The following is a 16491-nucleotide window of genomic DNA, read 5'->3' on the forward strand; positions in this document are numbered from 1 at the left end:
ATGTTCCTCCGAGCCCTAAGTGGAGGATTAGTTCACATGAGAATGTGGTTATTACCACGAAGATGATTCCTTGATCTAGCCAATGTTGTACTGGTCTGCATGTGTTGGTCAAATTCTACAACAGCACTCAATCCTGGTTCAGGTGGAGCTGGGGGAGATTTTAGGTGGTAACTACTCATTTAAGGATCAAAAGGCGGCTGTGGTTATCGTGGTATAGAAGTTTTTGGTCGCACATGAACAATAGACAGAGTGGGAAATCGATCCACACGATATCCTGGTAAAGGCCTTGCATGTTGTTGAACATTTATGGTACTATTGTAGCGGGAAAAATCTGATATCGAAGCCATGGGATTGACTCGAATCAATATTCCGTTTTGAAATCGCCACCGCGCTTTATTTTTTCAAAGGAAAAGGGAAAAGAACGTAAAACCCTAAGTTTTGTTTTTAAAACAAGAAAGAGATCTCAGGTACGGGTGTTGATTATATGAGGGGAAGGTTTAAAGCACCCCTCATATCTGTGGTACTCCGCGGGAACCTTTTTGAAAATCTGTGTGTGTGTGTGCTAAAAAACGGTTTGTTTTATTTTTAAAATAAGCTCGGCAAAGCGTTAAGCTTTGGGCCTACATACCTCCTCGGTGCAATGGAGAAGTAAGAGCTAATGTAGTTCCGCTTTGGGGAAAACGTTTTTTAAAAAAAACGAATAAACACTTTATCGTCGTCGGAGAGAAATACTCAGCCATTGATCTTGAGCATGAGAACAAATGAGTTCTTTGCATCGCAAATGAAAGAAGGGCTCCAACTCGGATAAAATCAACGAGTATGCCACTAGCTCTCTCACGCGGAAAAGATCTCATTATATCAATCAATTTCAAAATCGTGGGGTATAACCACTCGTTTCGACAATTACGGTGTCTAAACTTTTTGAAGAAAAGCCACTAAGGGCGAAAGATATTTTTAAGAGAGAAAAAAAAGGTTTTGAAAAGGTTTGCAAACATAAGAATGTTTTTGGAAAAAGAGAGAAGATTTTGAAAATTTAAGAATGGGAGGAGATGAAGAGGCTAACCTAGTGCATAAAATAAAAGCTAAGGAAAGAACGGTCTAACCAAATAAGAAGCCAACACTTGACATTAAGAGCCAAGGTAGTTTTCCCATCCTTTGGATTTATCAGTACCAACACATTAACACTTGGGGATCCAGATGAACTTATTGTCTTAGCACCATTTTTCATTAAGCACATTAAGATTCTGACGAAAGTCGGGCAGAGTAACGGCTGTTTTCGGGTAAAATCCTTATCTCAATGCCTTGAAATTAACCATCAAGGGCTTTCAAGGAAATACCTGCACACATAAACATACAACAGAGCAATGCCAGACAGACAGAACAATCACAGGATAGTAATAGAATGAGTCCAGAGGTACTAGTTCCATAAGTCCGAATCTCCAAAGTGCTAGGGATAGTAACCGATAGTCCAAAGAGAGCCTTATGTATTTTTTAGATTTTGTTATTTATTAGTGTTTTAGCAAGTAAAGATAAAGTATGGTCCAAGTGGACAAAGGAAAAATGGCGGAAAGTAAATATGATGAAATGATAAAGTAAAGCGATAAGGCGAGAAATATAAAGAGCGGTAATATAAAGAGCGGTAATATAAAGGTGCGGAAATTAAAGTTAGTTGTTAAATGTTAAAGATAACCATCTTGAAACTTGTCAAGTATGTTATCAAAGTTAGTAGGAAGATCTATGGTGAGTGAATGATGTACTCGGATTTAAAGTCAATGGGGTTATCAGAAGCTTGATAAAAATCATAGCGACTACACGATAAAAACCTCCACAAGTCTTAAATCAACCGCATACAATTCTCTTCCATGTTTGATCTTTTTGATTCGGGACACGAAATATTGCGCTATGTTAAGCAGATCGCCAAGTGATTTATGTAGAAATCACCCTACAACGAGGCCGGCCAAAACTTTATGTGCTAATGTATGCGAGAAGAACGATATGTAGATCGCCTTCCGAAAACAATACCGCACGAAAAGAAAATAGGTAACGATCTAGTCTTCACTAAGAATCCATAAGAATTCTTAAAGTATTAAGACTTTCATTGATCAAAAGAAAAAAGAGGAGAAGAAGAAGATAAAATGCATAAAGATAATCAACTCACACTATCATTAATATCATTCATCTAATATTATGGATTTGGTTCTTTCAAACCTATAAACATCCTAGATCCAATGATATTAATGAAATGGAGGAAGAAGAATAAAATTCACAAAAGATAATCAACTCACACTATCATTAATATCATTCATCTAATATTATGGATTAGGTCATTTCAAACCTATCAACATCCTAGATCCAATGATATTAATGAAGTGGAGGAAGTAGGAAACCAAAACAAACATAAAAAAGGCAAAAAACCACATTCTGCCAGCAGGAAATCGATTTCATGCAGAGGGAAATCGATTTCCATAGTGCAGTTTTCAAAAAAAAACAAGTCACGCTCAGCAGGAAATCGATTTCAGCCTTAAGGAAATCGATTTCCTCAGTGTAAAAATCAGCAAAAACAGCATTTAGAGGCATAAAACTTGACTTGAACAAATGTACAAACACCTTATGATCAAACATTAATTGGAGCACGAATTTTCCATCAAATCACCATCAAATAGCACCAATATAGCATCAAAGATGCATCACACACAAGCAACAAAGATCTACATCATGATATACAAAAAGGATGAAGAAAATTTACCAAATCTTGAACAAAACTTGGATCTACTTCAAGAATCACCAACACAAATCTTGATCTCTCAACAATTGAAGAAAAAAAGTGAAATGGATGGTGGTTTAGCTCAAAGTTTGTGAGGTTCAAGATGTAACTCACAAACTTTATGAAAGAATGAAGAGCTTTGGTGAATTTGGTAGGAATGAGGAGAGAAATTGCAAGAGGTTTTTTGGCTCTCAAAAGCTTGAGAAATGAGAGAGTAGTGGGCTCTATTTATAGGATGAGAGCAAGAGTAGTGGTAGTTTGGTCTTTTTGCATTTGGTAATTAGCTTGTGTTTAATTGGTGATTAAAGTGGCATTTAAATGGTAAGAAATGGTAAAATGGGGTTTAAGTGGGTTTAATGAGGAGAATTATTTTGATGAGGTGGAAAATTGGTACAATGATCAAATAAAAAGGTGCCAAAATGATGTCAAGCTTCCCTCCTTATATTTTTTGAATTTCGCCTTAAGGAAATCGATTTCCCCAGGAGTGAAATCGATTTCACTCTGTTCCAGAAGAGAATTTGGCGCAAAATACACTAGGGAAATCGATTTACCCAGGAGGGAAATCGATTTCATGCTGTCCAGAATGTGATTTTGTTGAAGATTGCTGCAGGGAAATCGATTTCATCAGTCAAAAATTTGAAAAATGCCTTGTTTATTGCATGTCTTGGCTTGGAACCTATAAAACAAAAGCCTACAAAGAAACAAAGCAATATTTTTGGTATTTGGGTTAGTACAGTATGCATACAAGATAAACAATCATTGGTGCTTGATGGTCCCTCTCATTGATGAGGTGAGTGCAACACCATAGACAAACTTCCAAGTGAAGCTCTTGATTAGTGATTGGGATATGAATGATATAGGATCTTAGGGTCAAAAATTTGGGTATGACAGATGCCCCTATTTAAGTTTCTTCGATTTGGAGATACGATGATTGGAAATCTTCGTTTTGACAAAATCGAAGAGACTTAAATATATAAGACACAATTTTTGATCCTAAGATGCAATGCAATGTTAATGAATGCATGTGATGGTAATAAAGCATGACAACACTGGGGAGTAACAGGTACTCCACTGGGGAAAATAAATGTCTTGCTGGCAAATCTCCGCTGGGGAAGGCAAGACTTTGTTGGAGAGATGAAACTTTGGAAAGAAATTTCTCTGGGGAAAACACTTCGCGTCAGAGAGGTTATAGAATCCTCTTTCACCGGGGATGAGAAAGTATGCATCCTGAATCAGAATGCCAATCTTCCGTTAACAGAAAACACACCATCGTACCGCTGATGATATGAAGAGATGTACCGTCGTACCACTGACGATAAGATTTTGATTCGTGGACCATCCTCTTACTCAATAGTTGAAGGTAGAAGAAAATCGAATCACCGTCTCAATAGTTGACGATAAGCTACCAACTCAATGGTTGAAGGTAGAAGAAGATCGAATTACCGCCTCAATGGTTGACGATAAGCTACCAACTCAATGGTTGAAGGTAGAAGAAGATCGAATTACCGCCTCAATGGTTGACGATAAGCTACCAACTCAATAGTTGAAGGTAGAAGAAAATTGAATTACCGCCTCAATGGTTGACGATAAGCTGCTAAGAACAATGAGTTGCCGCTGAGAATAGGGATCAACTTCTTCTTTAATCAAGGACATGGCTTGAGAAAAGGAACTGGATGCAAACTGTCACTTACACTGAAGCGACTTGCCATTTGCTGACTTTGCTGAGGAATCTTTAAGCAAAACGAACTGTCTTCGTGAAGAAGGCTGCCATTCGTTATCTCAAATGGAACAAACTGTCTTCTGTTGAAAGAGACTGCCATTTGCCGACCCTGTCGAGAAATCCTGAAGCGGAACGAACTGTCTTCTGCTGAAAGAGACTGCCATTCGTTGACCCGTCTTAGGAAAAAGTGAGCAAACTGTCTTCTAATGGAGGAGACTGCCATTTGCTGACTTTAAAATAAGAATTCTTAAACGAACTGTCTTCATGAAGGAGACTGCCATCCGTTATCTCAAAGGGAACAAACTGTCTTCTGCTGAAAGAGACTGCCATTTGCCGACCCTGTCGAGAAATCCTTAAGCGGAACGAACTGTCTTCTGCTGAAAGAGACTGCCATTCGTTGACCCGTCTTAGGAAAAAGTGAGCAAACTGTCTTCTAATGGAGGAGACCGCCATTTGCTGACTTTAAAATAAGAATTCTTAAACGAACTGTCTTCATGAAGAAGACTGACATCCGTTATCTCAAAGGGAACAAACTGTCTTCTGCTGAAAGAGACTGCCATTTGCCGACCCTGTCGAGAAATCCTTAAGCGGAACGAACTGACTTCTGCTGAAAGAGACTGCCATTCGTTGACCCGTCTGAGGAAAAAGTGAGCAAACTGTCTTCTAATGGAGGAGACCGCCATTTGCTGACTTTAAAATAAGAATTCTTAAACGAACTGTCTTCATGAAGAAGACTGCCATCCGTTATCTCAAAGGGAACAAACTGTCTTCTACTGAAAGAGACTGCCATTTGCCGACCCTATCGAGAAATCCTTAAGCGGAACGAACTGTCTTCTGCTGAAAGAGACTGCCATTCGTTGACCCGTCTTAGGAAAAAGTGAGCAAACTGTCTACTAATGGAGGAGACTGCCATTTGCTGACTTTAAAATTAGAATTCTTAAACGAACTGTCTTCATGAAGAAGACTGCCATCCGTTATCTCAAAGGGAACAAACTGTCTTCTGCTGAAAGAGACTGCCATTTGCCGACCCTGTCGAGAAATCCTTAAGCGGAACGAACTGTCTTCTGCTGAAAGAGACTGCCATTCGTTGACCCGTCTTAGGAAAAAGTGAGCAAACTGTCTTCTAATGGAGGAGACCGCCATTTGCTGACTTTAAAATAAGAATTCTTAAACGAACTGTCTTCATGAAGAAGACTGACATCCGTTATCTCAAAGGGAACAAACTGTCTTCTGCTGAAAGAGACTGCCATTTGCCGACCCTGTCGAGAAATCCTTAAGTGGAACGAACTGTCTTCTGCTGAAAGAGACTGCCATTCGTTGACCCATCTTAGGAAAAAGTGAGCAAACTGTCTTCTAATGGAGGAGACTGCCATTTGCTGACTTTAAAATTAGAATTCTTAAACGAACTGTCTTCATGAAGAAGACTGCCATCCGTTATCTCAAAGGGAACAAACTGTCTTCTGTTGAAAGAGACTGCCATTTGCCGACCCTGTCGAGAAATCCTTAAGCGGAACGAACTGTCTTCTGCTGAAAGAGACTGCCATTCGTTGAGCTTCTTCCATTTGGAATCAAGAAGTTCATAAAGTATGAGAGATTATCACTTGATTTGAAGATAAGATTGATATGTGGAGACGCACAAACTCGCTCAAATAAAGAGGCTTCAATTTGTTGTCAACCAAAACATGATGGGGATAACACAAGTTGCTCAAAGTCAAAACCTGCCCCTTGCTTTCAAGCACAAATTCCAAGGGAGTGCAATAACAACACTGCTGGAAAATAAATATTTCAAGTCTCTGATAAGAACATCAATCACAAATGAATTTTCCGTTGTTGAGGAAAGAAGAAATCCTCAAGAGGTGCAAAATAAATGCCTTCTCAATCTAGGTTTCCCATCCTAGAGAGGTTCAAAATAGTATTGCAAGAGACCAAAGTTCAACTCCAAGAACAAACTGGATAGAAACGGTCAAACAAAGCTTTGCCCCTTGAGGAATAAACTCAACTGGGGATTAATCAATCTCTGTGAGGAATTTACAGATCATCTTCTTCTTATCAAAAAGATTGGACAACACATCAAGCTCTATTATGGGAAATCAGAGAAAATTTCTTTGGAGAAAATCACCATTCCGAACTTGCAGAAGAACTAAGAAGTTACCATCAAAGCAAACAAGTTAGCATGCGGGGGATTTTAGTTCAAAACTCAACACAAGGTGAGAAAGAAAACCCAACAGTCAACCGTTGTCTCAAAAGTTATTGGTAGAGAGTGACATACTCTGGATTGATCATGGCAACAACCTTTGTTCTTCAAGCTAATGAGGTGATCAAGGTAACTTCGGATTCACAACCTGCCCCAGATTACATGGTCTATGAAAGGAAACTACCTCAAAAAGGTTCATAGAGATCCTTGGCGTCATGCAGACTTGGAATAATCTGCCCCAGATCAACAGATTTTTGGAGAGATTTGTCAAATCTCGACGTAGCTGCCCCAGATTGACTAAACTTGGCACATTCTTTTACTTGACAGAGTCTTCGAGATTTGCCCCATGATGGTAATCAAACTTGCAAAAGCATTATACTGGGAAAACAACATGCCCCTGGCAATGTTTTAGTTTTCTACTGATGATCAGATGTAAACTTCCTGGATGTCAAACAAATGTTTACAAGCAGAAAAATGTTTATTCTGAGAATGATAATGAAAATGCAACAATTATGTAAGTCTTGAAGTTTTTTTTTTAAAAGATGTCACAAAACCTTGTGAATGAATCACTGGTTAAGGAATGACATTGATTTTTGTATGCATATGATACCAACACAAGTTTTCAGCATAACCGATAGGAGTCAGGAACGCTTTCTTGTTTAAGTATGCTTTCGAAATAAACCCTGCTTCAATTAGGACTTTTGAGGGTTGTAACGTGGCCTGGTTCACGGTTTTCAGAAAAAAAGATTTTTAGGCTCAAAGTTTATTTAGCCCATCCCAACTTCGTGATGTTCTCCAGTCCTATGTTCAGTCAACTCAACATGAGTATTCATCTCTCAAAAGGATTTTGTGCCATTGATGATCCAATGAAGCTTTCTTGGAGCTAGCAGTCACCCTTTTGTCTTCGTTTTTGTATTCACACAGATTTGTTCATTTTGGAGGACTTTTGCTTTGTAGACCTTTCTTTTCACTTTTCACTCTTTTCTCTTTTTTTTTTATTTTCCCTAACTTTTGCCTGGACTGATTCTTTTGAATTGGTCGTCCAGCGGGATGCTCTAACTTTTGCCTAAGTCACTTGTTTTCAAGTTTTTGACTTAGCGAGCTTTTTCTTCTTTCTTTCTTTTTTTTTTCTCTTTTTTTTTATTGTTTTGATTTGAACAAATCATGTGATATTGACTTTGTCTTGACTTGTTGAGAGGGTTGTGACTGCCTCGCTCCTTGGCGTATGGAGGATAACCATTGTGGTTTCACATTTCCATGCCTTTTGATGCGTAGGGAGTAACCATTGTGGTTTTCCATGATCCAACCATTGATGTGGATATGACATGCTTGACCTTTGGATGCACAATCCTTTTTGAAATATGAACACTTGGTCAAATCAACTGAACACTACCCTGCCCCAGGTTAAAAATTAGGGTTTTTTCATTTAGAAAATAAAATCCTACTTCAAGGCTCAAAGGGGTTAACAAGGGACTATCTTCCTTATATCTCTGGTGTTTGGGAATTTGAAACAATGCCTGTACATCATCAGCAGGGTCTTATTCAAAAGCATACAACCAGAAATTTTGCGTTTTCAGATCATCATCCTCCCTCCAATCTTTGCATAAGCAAGAGTTTGGAAAAAGCAATTGGTATCATAATGCATAAAAACAAATAAACATGAGTGAAACGAATGGATTACTTCAAGACAAACATTATCATTGTGTTAGCATTAACATTCAAAAATAAACAAGTTTCTACATGCAAACAATGCATTGAAAAACAAGAAATATTACGAATGAAAACCAGTAAGAAATCTAAAAACTGAGAAAACTCTCTCCATCTGGGCTTGTGCTGAAGGAAACATCTTACAAACTTCAGGCTACCATCAATAGTGATTCATTCATGCTTTGGTAAAGAATTGGCTTGAACATCATAACCAACATCTTGGAAAGTCAAAATACCAGCATGGATTAATCTTTGAACTTCATTTTTTAGAGGCCAACAATTCTCTAAGTCATGTCCAGGAGCATTCTGATGAAAAGCACAAGTGACGTTAGCATTGTACCACCAAGGAATCTTCTCTGGAATTGGAGGTGGTGACCTTGTCTGAACCAAATTCTTATGAATTAGAGCAAGGAACAATTCTGCGTAAGTCATGGGGATAGGATCAAAATTCCCCTTTTGAGGTTGATTTTGCTCGTTCGGTGGAGAATCTTGTTGACGAGTGCTCTGCTGATAATCTGGGATTGCATGAACTGAATTGGATACAGGAATGACATACGAAACATTCTGATGTTGATGATGATTGTTTCCTCCCCTGATTATCTTCTTTGAAAAGTCATTACCAAACTTCTTCACACTACCAGCTGAGTTACCTTCTTCAAACAAACATTCCTTTCGGACATCCTTTTCTAGAAGCGCTTTCATATCCACCTCTCTGTGGAAGTCAGCAGGTGTACTGACTACCGTCCCCTTGGGAAAGAACGAGTTTAGAGTTTCAAGAAAGACCTTTGCCATCCTTTCTTCCATCATAGGAGGATTGACTTGGGCAGCAACTAGAGCCTCAACCAGAGTAGTTAGATGCTCCATACCAGCCTTCAGAGTAATCACCTCTTCACGGAGTTCACGAATCTCTTGCTTGATGCTTTCCATTTCTTCTTAGCACGAGTGTTGTACTGATGATACCAGGAGAAAGGAAATAAGGCTCTGGAGAATTTCTTTAGAAAGCAGAACCAAATGCAGAATGATGCATGCAATGCAATGATTTGTTTTTTTGTTTTTTATTTTTGAGTTTCAAGGAACTTAAGATATTAACTAGTAAACACTCAACATTGGACTAAAGCTTCGATTAAGTTAACATCAAAATCAATCATCCATTTTGGTGGATTAGAGTTTTCACCCCATCAACACCCAAGATCCATTGAGTTTGATGAAACTTATGATGTTTACAAGGAAAGATCTCTAGTTTCCTTGAAAATCAAAAGAAAAAGAGTTTTCATGGATGCATGAATGCATGGTTTATGCATCAACCACAACCAAGAGCACGCAAGGTCACATAAGATCATAGTTCAAAGGTTCGACGTCACGAGCATGGAGCCATGGGTCCAACCATCCCAAAAGGTATGATCTAGGGAATTTTGTACCTGCCGATCGGGTTCTACAAAGGTTCCCAGAGTTTTCAATCTTCTATCGGATATTACCGGCACACACAATTGCTCATGGGCACCAATAATATGCCTAAAAAGACCTCGTCTGAGCGTAGTATCGCATGACAACAAGCTCAAATTGGTACTTGATCTTGTTTCTGCACTACATCCTAAAAAGGCTTAGATTGGTTAAAAGGGTTCTAGGCCATTCAGCTTCTACGGACACTCACTATTGAAAGTAATAGCGTTATCACGATGATTCGTAACAACCTCTACTACCTTCCATGAGGCCTCCACTGATTGGGGTTCCACCATATGACGCTCATGGTAAGGATTGCTCATGACATGCGACTATTGGTCTTACCACCTCCTATCTCAAGTTACTCACCAAAGTTCGGGTTAGAACTTTATCTCATCACAGAGGAACCATCGGGCACCAAAAAGAAAAAAAGAAGATAAACAAACAAAGCACATAACAATATATACAGATAAAAACACACAGATAAACAAAAATAGGCTTAACACACTTAAAACTGGTTCCCCTGTGAAGTCTCCATTTTTCTGTAGCGGGGAAAATCTTATATCAAAGCCATGGGATTGACTCGAATCAATATTCCGTTTTGAAATCGCCACCGCGCTTTATTTTTTCAAAGGAAAAGGGAAAAGAACGTAAAACCCTAAGTTTTGTTTTTAAAACAAGAAAGAGATCTCAGGTACGGGTGTTGATTATATGAGGGGAAGGTTTAAAGCACCCCTCATATCCGTGGTACTCCGCGGGAACCTTTTTGAAAATCTGTGTGTGTGTGTGCTAAAAAACGGTTTGTTTTATTTTTAAAATAAGCTCGGCAAAGCGTTAAGCTTTGGGCCTACATACCTCCTCGGTGCAATGGAGAAGTCAGAGCTAATGTAGTTCCGCTTTTGGGAAAACGTTTTTTAGAAAAAACGAATAAACACTTTATCGTCGTCGGAGAGAAATACTCAGCCATTGATCTTGAGCATGAGAACAAATGAGTTCTTTGCATCGCAAATGAAAGAAGGGCTCCAACTCGGATAAAATCAACGAGTATGCCACTAGCTCTCTCACGCGGAAAAGATCTCATTATATCAATCAATTTCAAAATCGTGGGGTATAACCACTCGTTTCGACAATTACTGTGTCTAAACTTTTTGAAGAAAAGCCACTAAGGGCGAAAGATATTTTTAAGAGAGAAAAAAAAGGTTTTGAAAAGGTTTGCAAACATAAGAATGTTTTGGAAAAAGAGAGAAGATTTTGAAAATTTAAGAATGGGAGGAGATGAAGAGGCTAACCTAGTGCATAAAATAAAAGCTAAGGAAAGAACGGTCTAACCAAATAAGAAGCCAACACTTGACATTAAGAGCCAAGGTAGTTTTCCCATCCTTTGGATTTATCAGTACCAACACATTAACACTTGGGGATCCAGATGAACTTATTGTCTTAGCACCATTTTTCATTAAGCACATTAAGATTCTGACGAAAGTCGGGCAGAGTAACGGCTGTTTTCGGGTAAAATCCTTATCTCAATGCCTTGGAATTAACCATCAAGGGCTTTCAAGGAAATACCTGCACACATAAACATACAACAGAACAATGCCAGACAGACAGAACAATCACAGGATAGTAATAGAATGAGTCCAGAGGTACTAGTTCCATAAGTCCGAATCTCCAAAGTGCTAGGGATAGTAACCGATAGTCCAAAGAGAGCCTTATGTATTTTTTAGATTTTGTTATTTATTAGTGTTTTAGCAAGTAAAGATAAAGTATGGTCCAAGTGGACAAAGGAAAAATGGCGGAAAGTAAATATGATGAAATGATAAAGTAAAGCGATAAGGCGAGAAATATAAAGAGCGGTAATATAAAGAGCGGTAATATAAAGGTGCGGAAATTAAAGTTAGTTGTTAAATGTTAAAGATAACCATCTTGAAACTTGTCAAGTATGTTATCAAAGTTAGTAGGAAGATCTATGGTGAGTGAATGATGTACTCGGATTTAAAGTCAATGGGGCTTATCAGAAGCTTGATAAAAATCATAGCGACTACACGATAAAAACCTCCACAAGTCTTAAATCAACCGCATACAATTCTCTTCCATGTTTGATCTTTTTGATTCGGGACACGAAATATTGCGCTATGTTAAGCAGATCGCCAAGTGATTTATGTAGAAATCACCCTACAACGAGGCCGGCCAAAACTTTATGTGCTAATGTATGCGAGAAGAACGATATGTAGATCGCCTTCCGAAAGCAATACCGCACGAAAAGAAAATAGGTAACGATCTAGTCTTCACTAAGAATCCATAAGAATTCTTAAAGTATTAAGACTTTCATCGATCAAAAGAAAAAAGAGGAGAAGAAGAAGATAAAATGCATAAAGATAATCAACTCACACTATCATTAATATCATTCATCTAATATTATGGATTTGGTTCTTTCAAACCTATCAACATCCTAGATCCAATGATATTAATGAAATGGAGGAAGAAGAATAAAATTCACAAAAGATAATCAACTCACACTATCATTAATATCATTCATCTAATATTATGGATTAGGTCATTTCAAACCTATCAACATCCTAGATCCAATGATATTAATGAAGTGGAGGAAGTAGGAAACCAAAACAAGCATAAAAAAGGCAAAAAACCACATTCTGCCAGCAGGAAATCGATTTCATGCAGAGGGAAATCGATTTCCATAGTGCAGTTTTCAAAAAAAAACAAGTCACGCTCAGCAGGAAATCGATTTCAGCCTTAAGGAAATCGATTTCCTCAGTGTAAAAATCAGCAAAAACAGCATTTAGAGGCATAAAACTTGACTTGAACAAATGTACAAACACCTTATGATCAAACATTAATTGGAGCACGAATTTTCCATCAAATCACCATCAAATAGCACCAATATAGCATCAAAGATGCATCACACACAAGCAACAAAGATCTAAATCATGATATACAAAAAGGATGAAGAAAATTTACCAAATCTTGAACAAAACTTGGATCTATTTCAAGAATCACCAACACAAATCTTGATCTCTCAACAATTGAAGAAAAAAAAGTGAAATGGATGGTGGTTTAGCTCAAAGTTTGTGAGGTTCAAGATGTAACTCACAAACTTTATGAAAGAATGAAGAGCTTTGGTGAATTTGGTAGGAATGAGGAGAGAAATTGCAAGAGGTTTTTTGGCTCTCAAAAGCTTGAGAAATGAGAGAGTAGTGGGCTCTATTTATAGGATGAGAGCAAGAGTAGTGGTAGTTTGGTCTTTTTGCATTTGGTAATTAGCTTGTGTTTAATTGGTGATTAAAGTGGCATTTAAATGGTAAGAAATGGTAAAATGGGGTTTAAGTGGGTTTAATGAGGAGAATTATTTTGATGAGGTGGAAAATTGGTACAATGATCAAATAAAAAGGTGCCAAAATGATGTCAAGCTTCCCTCCTTATATTTTTTGAATTTCGCCTTAAGGAAATCGATTTCCCCAGGAGTGAAATCGATTTCACTCTGTTCCAGAAGAGAATTTGGCGCAAAATACACTAGGGAAATCGATTTACCCAGGAGGGAAATCAATTTCATGCTGTCCAGAATGTGATTTTGTTGAAGATTGCTGCAGGGAAATCGATTTACCCAGTATGGAAATCGATTTCATCAGTCAAAAATTTGAAAAATGCCTTGTTTATTGCATGTCTTGGCTTGGAACCTACAAAACAAAAGCCTACAAAGAAACAAAGCAATATTTTTGGTATTTGGGTTAGTACAGTATGCATACAAGATAAACAATCATTGGTGCTTGATGGTCCCTCTCATTGATGAGGTGAGTGCAACACCATAGACAAACTTCCAAGTGAAGCTCTTGATTAGTGATTGGGATATGAATGATATAGGATCTTAGGGTCAAAAATTGGGGTATGACAACTATGAACAAATGTATCATTAATTCTTGCAATATGTCGAACATCGGTTAATTATGGGAGACTCTCTCATATTATAAATTTGTGTTGCACTTACACTAGATCGTTCAGTTTCTCTTGCAACATACTTGAAAACACACTATTACTATTGTAATTGTATCATGTTGATAATGTAGTTGAAGATATTAAAGATATGTTATTGTTTACTTTGTCTTGATAAAAAGTGGGAGGACGTGGATTTATGCCTCTTCTTGAGGTTCCACCAACTTTTTAACTTTGATTTAAACTCACTCCTCTCACAAAATTCGGTGATCTACTTCTCTTGGACGAAGCATTACCAGTACCGATAGAAGTAACAATAATAGGTGTAATAATGTTGTTATTTGTACCATTATTGAATGAAGTATAACTACCATTACTATTATTTCTTGTTCTACTTTGAACTTGATGTTAGTTATGTGGAGCAACTCAAAGATGTCCAATGCTTGGAAACATATATGTTGGCCTGCATGTTGTATTGACACACCAGGCAATACTTCTTCTGGTAGTATGAACTAATATGAGAGATGAACCAAAAAGTCATAGTGGGGAAGAGTCGGAAGAAGGAGGCGTCTCATTATCATTATAATTAGTGATATTGACAGTCGTTGTAAGTACCATAGCGGAAGGATAATGATTATCATTAGTAGAATGAATAGTAGTAGTTTTTGTTGTGATATTGATGGTTGTTGTGTTTGCCCCACTCCTATTCCTCTTCACACAACCACAACAAAAACTACTAATATACATTCTATTGATGATAACCATTATTCTTCTGCTATGGTACTTCCAACAACCATCAATATCATTAATTATAAAGATAATCAGACTCCTCCTTCTTCCGACTCATCCCCACCGAGACTCTTTGGTTCACCTCTCACTTTAGTTTCTACTACTAGAAGGAGTATTTCTCTGTGTATCAATTAAACATGCATACCATCATCTTTGTTTTTAAATATTGTACAACTTGGAACTGCTCCATCAAACTATCATCAAGTTCAAAGTAGAACTAAAAATAATAATGGCAGTTCTACTTCATTCAATAATGGTAGAAATAACAACGTTGTTGCACCTGCTACTATTACTTCTACTGGTACTAGTAATGCTTCGTTCAAGAGAAGTAGATCACCAGATTTTGTGAGACGAGAGTGTTAAAATTAAAGTTTACAAGTTGGTTGAACCTTAAGAAGACTCACAAATCCCCCTCTTCCTACTTTTCAACCAGAAATGTAAACATGTGAACTCCTTAACAACTTCATTATCAACTCCATTATCAAAATAGGATAGGTATACCTTTCGTTAGATTTTTTTTTCTTTTTGATGGGGCTAACTTAGTTGTCCTTTTTGTAATCTCTTTGTATTATTTTTTCTTTTTCAATATGAGCCTTCATTAAAAAAAATTAAAAAAAAAATGTTAGTGTAATGGAAAATCATATAAAATAATAATAATAATAATAATAATAATACGTTTTTTTAAATAATGTTGAACAGAAAATATTTATTAAATAAAATGACACCAATCGTAATCTACACTTCTCTCAAAAATAACTGAAGTAAACTTTAAATTGAAAACTTTTTCCACATGAAAAATAATTGATAATTCAAGTTTTACTAATAAATTGGACAGAGTTTTGTTATAGACCAAAAATAAAAGCACAAATGTGACCTCAAAGTTTATTATTTTTCTGGAAATTAACTATACAACTGTAAAATTCAATTCTACGACCCACTATACATTAGACAACAGTAATAATTTTTTAGCTGAAAAATTTAAGATTATAAGTGAACTTCTTCTACCTAGTTTAGACGAAAATGATTATAAGATAATAAAAAAAATGAAAATAAGAAGTTTAATATCACGCATGAAAATAAAAAGTTTAGTTCAAGAAAATATACCTCAATAGATGAGTAGCTTTGAGAATGGATTGAGGCTTGGAACCAACAGCCGAACAATGCTACCGCAATATCACACTGAAAATTCTCTGTGTTACTGTAATATGAAATGTGAAAATGAAATTAGGGAGAGCTTTAATTTATAGATAGAATTTTTGTTTTTTATATAGATTTAGATATTATTTTAATTCATTTTTTAATATATACTTTTATAGAAAATTCAAATTTATAAAATAATTCAAGGTAATTAGTTAATATTTTGTCTAAATTCATCCTGCACCTCAGGTACCCACATTTTTTGAAAAAAAATTCCATAAATAATTGATACCATCTTTAATATTAAAAACAATATATTTAATATATATGTTAGATAGTCAAAATATATTATATATTAAATTAATTTTAGTTTATAAAAATAAATACAGAGAATAAACTTTATAAGGATATATTCCTAATTTACACATTGTAGTTATATTAAAATAAATTTTAATTTTAATTTAACTATAAAAATTGTACTGATTTTGATAAAATGTCTTTTATATCAATTTTTGCCAAACCGTTTTAATTGACTGGACACCAACTTTTATCACATTTCCACTTTGATATTTTTTTTCTATTTTTATATTATTCAAAATTATCAATCAATACAAAGAATGAGTTTTTGTGGTTATTCTGTAACAAATATAATTGTTTTTAATATATATGAAACATAAAGTAATAATATACATAAGGAATCAACAAAATCTCTTTTAAAACTTTCTTTTAAATGAAAATATAAACGACATACCCATTGACGAACTCGGGTTAAAATAATAATAATAATAATATTATTAT

This window comes from Vicia villosa, linkage group LG2, assembly GCF_029867415.1.
Source record: "Vicia villosa cultivar HV-30 ecotype Madison, WI linkage group LG2, Vvil1.0, whole genome shotgun sequence".
In the NCBI taxonomy this organism is placed as follows: Eukaryota; Viridiplantae; Streptophyta; class Magnoliopsida; order Fabales; family Fabaceae; genus Vicia; species Vicia villosa.